This window comes from Portunus trituberculatus, chromosome 13, assembly GCF_017591435.1.
Source record: "Portunus trituberculatus isolate SZX2019 chromosome 13, ASM1759143v1, whole genome shotgun sequence".
NCBI classification, from domain to species: Eukaryota; Metazoa; Arthropoda; class Malacostraca; order Decapoda; family Portunidae; genus Portunus; species Portunus trituberculatus.
This window is the reverse complement of record NC_059267.1, coordinates 10882459-10890606: the sequence shown is the minus strand read 5'-3', so window position 1 is coordinate 10890606 and position 8148 is coordinate 10882459. Positions and strand designations below refer to the sequence as shown.

At 41.0% G+C, this 8148-nt stretch overlaps 1 protein-coding gene across 1 annotated transcript in view; it reads left to right on the top strand.

Annotated features, from left to right (window-relative positions):
* Positions 1–260: 260 nt before the first annotated feature.
* The window catches only part of LOC123503324 (glycoprotein-N-acetylgalactosamine 3-beta-galactosyltransferase 1-like), a 32632-nt gene continuing 24744 nt past the window's right edge, over positions 261–8148 (top strand). Inside the window, exon 1 of the mRNA XM_045253012.1 lies at positions 261–437. The gene's annotated coding sequence lies outside the window, so the exon portion shown is untranslated. The remainder of the gene's footprint in view (positions 438–8148) is intronic.

Here is an 8148-nt window from a genome sequence, read left to right as displayed (position 1 = left end):
GAGAGGCACAGCATAACATCACCACCACTACCAACGTCACCACCATTGTAAATAGAAACGAGGTACATATACTGAGATAAGATTAGATATGAGATAGTCACGGAAGGTATACCAGCTAACGAACAGGACAAAGAACCAAATGTATTGAGGAAATGGAGGACATAATGGAGTATAGAGGTCATACAATTACAGGAAGAAGGCCTCCCGCAGCTTCCTCTCTATCCCAGCTGTTCATTGAAAAGGTTACGTCGATGGGGAAATGCTTCGGCTTCGCTATCAGTCAGTTGCCTCGCGGCCGTCGTGAGGGAAGGTGAGGCGAATGGTGCCGTTCTGTGCCTTGCTCCCCAGTGCCACGCTTGACTCTGGCCAAACACCACCGCCTTCACGATTGCTGCCCCGTTCATTCTCCGCCTTCTACTCGACCTGCCTATATTAAGGTGTGTGTGTGTGTGTGTTGTTGTTGTTGCATGTGATTATAACAACACTAACACAGTCTCTCTCTCTCTCTCTCTCTCTCTCTCCCCAACACTTCTAACATGTAAAGAGTGATCAGAAATAAAATCCGTTCACGCCCTAAGAGTTCATGTTGCTCTCTCTCTCTCTCTCTCTCTCTCTCTCTCTCTCTCTCTCTCTCTGATAATGTTATGATTCTCTTTAAATAATCTTCCTCCTTTCTTGAATTCTTGGCCTCCGTGTGTGTGTGTGTGTGTGTGTGTGTGTGTGTTTGCGTGTGTTGTAACATTCAAAGGTGCGTGAACTATGAGAATAACACAGTATTACCTCTTTCTCACTTTCATATTTGCCGTAAAAATTGCTGCCATTACTATCGACATCACGTAATGTACAAATCACACCAGTGCCTTTGCTGTTCACCTGAAAACACGCCAACGACTGAAGCTTGTGTCAGAAAAACGCTCCGCTCGCTCACTACGACTATTTTCAACGACCACAGAAGCGATTAACAGGATCCTCATGGGCGCTCTTCATGCTAATAATGTAGAAATCTTGTTAACCTCTTCAGTAACATGACGTGTTTTCATATTCATTTTACTTACTATCTGGTGATTTTATACTGCTTCAGAAAGTCATGTACGGATTGAAATAGTGAAGACTGAACCATTAATCTTCTGATCTCCATAAACTTTTCCTAATGTAAATAAAATTGTGTAATCATAGTCAAAACTTGTCCCAGTATTGAAGGGGTTAATTTATCACCAGAAATGAATCTGGTCCTGTAAAATTTGATAGAAAAATAAAACAAGAAAAGGATGTAAATAAAGCTTGACAAATGCAAAATTTATAAACATCGAAACGGCAGTTATCTTATACTTTCATAACATCACTTTCACGGAACACTAGTACGCAGAGTCACTGTTATCGTACACTTTGTTGGTCATTGGCTGAAATATGACCAGTCGTATTGACGCTCACTTTTGTTAGAAAGATTTGTTACGACACGAGATTACATGAATGAAAATAGTGTAACGACTTAGTGGACACTCGTGGTGAACTGGAGAGAGAGAGAGAGAGAGAGAGAGAGAGAGAGAGAGAGAGAGAGAGAGAGAGAGAGAGAGAGAGAGAGAGAGAGATATTGCTTTATTTATAATCGGAATTATTCGGCATTTTATGTTTATTTATCTCTTTATCTGCTATCTATTTATCTATTTATCTATTTATCCATCTGTAAATATCAATGAATCCACCCCCCTCTCTCTCTCTCTCTCTCTCTCTCTGTAATTCACCTCGGTCGTCTGCTGGTCACCCAGCCAGTCTTCCCCATTACGGAGCAAGCTCAGAGCTCATAGACCGATCTTCGGGTAGGACTGAGACCACAACACACTCCACACACCGGGAAAGCGAGGCCACAACCCCTCGAGTTACATCCCGTACCTATTTACTGCTAGGTGAACAGACCCTACACATTAAGAGGCTTTCCCATTTGTCTCGCCGCGCCGGGACTCGAACCCAGCCCTCTCGATTGTGAGTCGAGCATGCTAACCACTACACTACGCGGTGTGTGTGTGTGTGTGTGTGTGTGTGTGTGTGTGTGTGTAACTGCATAACACAGATGCCAAAAACACATAAATTGGCTTTTGTAAACACGGCGGGAGGACTCAAGCGTTTTACATTTGTGTGCAGAGACAAGACGATGCGGCGTGTCACTTGTCCTGTCACTCGCCACATGCCATGCCACCCCCGATCAGACAGTCAGAGCGATGACACACACACACACACACACACACACACACACACACACACACACACACACACACACACACACACTGATAGCATGGATAGATAGATAGATAGATAGATAGATAGATACATACATACATACATACATAGATAAATATAGATAGATAGATAGAGAGAGAGAGAGAGAGAGAGAGAGAGAGAGAGAGAGAGAGAGAGAGAGAGAGAGAGTTAATGTCTAATGAAAACACGTGTGTGTGTGTGTGTGTGTGTGTGTGTGTGTGTGTGTGTGTGTGTAGCAAGCTGGACATTTAAAGGTCACTGGTAGTCTTACTAAGGCCCTTCAGCGGTCAACACAAAGGATCACAAAGGACAAAATGAAGAAGTATAAGCAACAACAGCAGCAGACACTTTGGTTCTTTCACTAGTTGTTTGTGGCTACTGAGGACTGAGGATATCTCTCTCTCTCTCTCTCTCTCTCTCTCTCTCTCTCTCTCTCTCTCTGCAGTAGATCTTACTATACTCAGTTAAACCATTACTGTAACCATGCAAATACTCTTGAAAAACCCTTAATAATTTTTTCCTCATTCAGTACAAACGTCAGTAGATTCACGCAAACACCATTGAAAACCGTAAATAACTTTCACGAGATGAAAAATCCCTTGCCAACACCAGCTTCATTACAAACAGTTAAACCAACGATACAGTGATGCAAACACCCTTGGAAATATAAAATAACTTCTACTATATTAAATAGAAAACATTGCAAACACTGGCAAATTCCACCACACCGAATTAAGCCAAGTCTAGAATGATGCAAACTGCCTTGAAAACCCACAACAGTTTTCAATATAATAAAAAAGAAAACATTATAAACAACGAAAACTTCCACTACACTGAGTTAAACTATTGGTAGAATGATACAAACACCCTTGAAAAAACCCAAACAACTTCCACTGTAATGAAAAACCCCTTTGTAAACACCAACAACCTCCACTAAACCCAGTCATCCCAATACTAGAATAATGCAAACACACTTGAAAAAAAACCCAAACAACTTCCACTATAATGAAAAACCCTTTGCAAACACCAACAATCTTCAATACATCCGGTCAAACCAATACTAAAATAATGCAAACACACTTGAAAAACCTCCAACAACTTCCACTATAATGAAAACCCCTTTGCAAACACCTACAGCCTCCACTACATCCATTCAACAATACCACAATGATACAAACACACTTGAAACACCACCAAGAGATTTCACTACATCTTGGTGAAAATTCTCGTGGCAAGACGCGAAAATGTTGAAAGATTTAGCGAACATGCTGGTCTGTGGCAAGAGTGGAGAGGATTACTTAAGTGGGACAGTGTAGGGGTAATTGGGAATGTCCGGTGTTTCTATAGAGTGGTGCGTCACGATATGGTGTGTGTGTGTGTGTGTGTATATGTGTGTGTTTGTGTGTGTGGACGAGGGTGCTTGATAATAAAAGTGGCATGTGAGATGTTCGTGGGGATAAAATTGTGTGAAACTGGTTATTTGTGAGTCTTTGGAGAAGTGTGTTTGTGTTGTGGTGTTTCTCTCTCTCTCTCTCTCTCTCTCTCTCTCTCTCTCTCTCTCTCTCTCTCTCTCTCTCTCTCTCTCTCTCTCTCTCTCTCTCTCTCTCTATCTCTCTATCTATCTATCTATCTCTACATTACGCACCTATTATTATATCTTTTCCATTTTTCATCACTTTTCCTTGCTACATTTACTTTTTTCCACGGAGAGAGAGAGAGAGAGAGAGAGAGAGAGAGAGAGAGAGAGAGAGAGAGAGAGAGAGAGAGAGACTGGTTCGTTGATTGATTTTGTCCTTTCCCGAAAAGTCACAGGCGAAGGGAAAGAGAGAGGGGAGTGAGTAGGTGACGGATTGGAGAGAGAAAAAAAAGTTTAGGATGGAGAGAGAGAGAGAGAGAGAGAGAGAGAGAGAGAGAGAGAGAGAGAGAGAGAGAGTGTGTGTGTGTGTGTGTGTGTGTGTGTGTGTGTGTGTGTGTGTGTGTGTGTGTGTGTGTGTGTGTGTGTCGAACAAAAAAAAAAGTCATTCAAAAGCTTTAACCTATTCTGAATCTCTCTCTCTCTCTCTCTCTCTCTCTCTCTCTCTGGTGACTTTATAGAAAATCTTCGTGAATCGATTCCTCTTCCTGACTTGCTCTTTGGTAATCCATAAAGGCTCCTCGATCCCCCAAACATTGATGTGTCGGTGCTGTTTTGCTGTTAGGTTACTCTCTCTCTCTCTCTCTCTCTCTCTCTCTCTCTCTCTCTCTCTCTCTCTCTCTTCTCTATTCGTATTCGTTTCCCATTTTCTCCTTTTCTTTCTTCCTTCATTCGTTCCTTTCTTTCATTATTATATTTGTTATTTTGTTTTCTTTTTGCTCTTCATTATCATCATTATCTTCTTTATCATCATAATCATCATGTTGTTGTTATTGTTGTTTGTTGTTGTTGTTGTCTTCTTCCTCTTCCTCCTCCTCTTCCTCGTCTTCCTCGTCTTTCTTCTCCTTTGCCTCTTCCTTTGCATCATCATCTTCCTCATTTTGCTCCTCTTCTTCCTCATCCCCCTTCCATATATAAATCAATCAATTATTCCTTCCTCCTCCTCCTTCTCGTTTTTTTTCTTCTTCCACCTCCTTCTCTTCCTTCTCCTCTGTTGTTTCTCTTCGCCCAACAAACGGATGAGTAACGTGATCGTAACTCACTTAGAATTGCTGGACCAAACACTGACTTCGATTACTTATTCAAAGAGTTCATCTGGTGCATAGACTCACACACACACACACACACACACACACACACACACACACACACACACACACACACACACACACACACACACACAGGTAGGTAGATATATATATATATATATATATAGATAGATAGATAGATAGATATAGATGGATAAACAAATAGATAGATAGATAGATAGATAAATAGATAGATAGGTAGGTAGGTAAGTAGATAGATAGATAGATAGATAGGAAGACAGGTAGTTAGATATACGACAGACAGGAAGTAAATGTCATAGATCTCATCATAATATTTACAAGTTGACTGATTTATGAAAGTGATTCAGTGGAAATAGATGCTGAGTGAATGAAGATTTTTTTTCCCTTGTATATTCTCAAGTCACGCACATAAGAAGAAGAAAACAAGAGGATCGACCTTTAATAATTTATTGTCCATTAGGGAAGGTTCTCATAACTAATACCAGACTTCATTTCCGGTATCATGAATCTATAAAGCGATGTATAAAGTCACAGAATAAAGTCTTAATAATTCATATAAGAGTAAGTACATGCCACATTTCACCATTAATAATAAGTGTAACAATCGAAGAAAAATCAACGTAAATAAGGAGCTTGGAAGTTGAAAGAAGCTATCAGGTGGTCAGGCAGTAATCCTTCACAAAGCACGTCTTGTTACCTCCACCTGTCTTCCCTTTTTTTTTTTTTTATACCATGTGGAATTTTCACGGGAATTTCTGGGTTAAAGGGGATACTTTTTGTGGTACCTCCTATCTCAAAGCCCACCCGTTAGGAAACCGTTGCCCCGAGTGAGGAAGCCCAACCTACACTCGGACCGTGAACAGGATTCGAACCCGTGCGCTTGGAGACCCCTCGGACCCCAAAGCACGCATGGTTCCACTGTATCACGGCGGCCCTTATCTTTATAAGTGTATCTCAGCGCCCACGCCACTCCATAGTCGCATATCTAAAACACACACACACACACACACACACACACACACACACACACACACACACACACACACACACACACACACACACACACACACTAGCAATCTAATTAATAAGTGTGGTCCAGTCATGCAGTATAGTGGCTCGCAAACTTTGCCAAGATTTTACACCCTTTTGAGACATTTCGGGAGTCCTTCAGCCTAAAACGATTTATTACAAGAGATACATTAATATTTCAAGTTTTCTCTTTAACCCCTTCAGTACCATGACGTGTTTTCATATTTATTCTGTTTACTATTTGGCGATTTCGTACAGCGTGAAAAACATATGTGGGGGATTAAAATAGTGAAGACATGTGTAATAAACTTCTGACCTCCATAGACCCTTCCAAATGTAAATAAAATCGTCTAATCATACCCAAAACTCGTGGTAAAAATGCGCACCAGTGTTGAAGTGGTTAAGAGCCTAATTCTAGGGCTGAGAGCTAGACCTCCATAGACCCTTCCTAATGTAAATGAAATCGTCTAATCACACCCAAAACTCTATAAAGTTCTTCCGGAACATAAAACAGTCACATCGTCATTTTAGTCACGCAAACAACACACTCATGGTTTTGTTATGCTTCACCGTCTTGCCAGTAAAAAAGCTGAACCGCTGAAAATATGGACCAGTCAAAATATCTCCCGCACCGGCTCGATAACTCATGCACGAGTGTTTGCCAAAGCAACTCTGTAGATAACCTCGTTTTTTATCCCTCGTAAGAAGTGAAGGCTGTATTTTCAAACGCATCGATGCCTTAACGCCTTCAATACTGAGACACATTTTTTACCTTGAGTTTTGGGATATGATTAGACGATTTTATTTGCATTAGGAAGGGTCTATGGAAGTCAAATGATTAATGGACAAAGTCTTTACTCTTCTAATCCCAACATATGTTTCTGAGGCTGTATGAAATTACCAAAATAGTGACCAGAATGAATAAGAAAGCAGTGAAGTACTGAAGGGGCTAACTATTTTCAACAGGCTCACGTGGTACAGTGAACCATGTGTGTTTTGGGGTCCGAGGGGTCTCCAAGCGCATGGGTTCGAATCCTGTCCACGGTCCGAGTGTAAGTTGGGCTTCCTCACTCGGGGCAACGGTTTCCTAGCGGGTGGGCTTCGAGATAGGAGGTACCACAAAAAAGTATCCCTTTAGCCCAGAAATTCCAGTGAAAAGCCCACATGGTATGAATAAAAAAAATGTGTTCATGCTTTCAGTGCCAGTTGAACAAAGACACCACCTTGGAGGACATTGAACACCTGGCAGTGGAATGTGGCAGTGACGGTACTAGAGAGGTGATAGCCATTACTAGGAAGGAAAAATGTCATATGGTGATAGAAGAAGAGAAGGAATTAAAGTTTCATCATAGAGTTAGGAGAAAAGGACTGAGGAAGCATTGTAATAGTCAAAAACCAATGCAAAAAGTAAGAAGCGTTACAAAGCGACAAGAGGAAAAGAAGAAAGAAAAAAAAAATCCAGCTTTCATTACCTAGCGAACCCTCCTGGTGGAATCTAAAATCAGTCCTTATGGCAGTGAGGTAAGCGATACATAATTCCGGCATTGCTGCAGGCGAGGCGCACCACACTGCCCACCTCTGCCTCAAGGAAGGACGCTGTGAACCTCGGCTCTCGTGAATATCGCAGAGGTACCTGAGTGTGAATCATTTATCGTATTGGCTAATGCTCGGATGACAGGGACGGACAAGGCTTTTTTTTTTTTTTTTTTTTCTTATACTTACGTGTCGTACAACAAGAGGAAGTGTTCGCTTGTACGTAGCTGATCTTGGTCGTTTATATATTTTCTTTTTTTGTTTGTCTCGTTGTTGTTGTTGTTGTTGTTGTTGTTGTTGTTGTTGTTGTTGTTGTTGTTGTTGTTGTTCCTGTTGTTGTTGTTGTTGTTGTTGCTGTTCCTGTTGTTGTTGTTGTTGTTGTTGTTGTTGTTGCTGTTGTTGTTTTTGTGTTTGTTGTTGTTTTTGTGTTTGTTGTTGTTGATGTTCTTGTTGTTGCTGTTGTTGTTGTTCCTGTTGTTGTTGCTGTTATTGTTGTTGTTGTTGTGCATGTGTACCTATTCTTGCTGGTGCTTGTGTTTGTGTAGACAAGTGTTTAAGTATGTTTTGTTTGTTACTTATATTGTTTTGCCTTGTTTAAGTTATTATTGTGGTTGCTGTTGTTGTTAC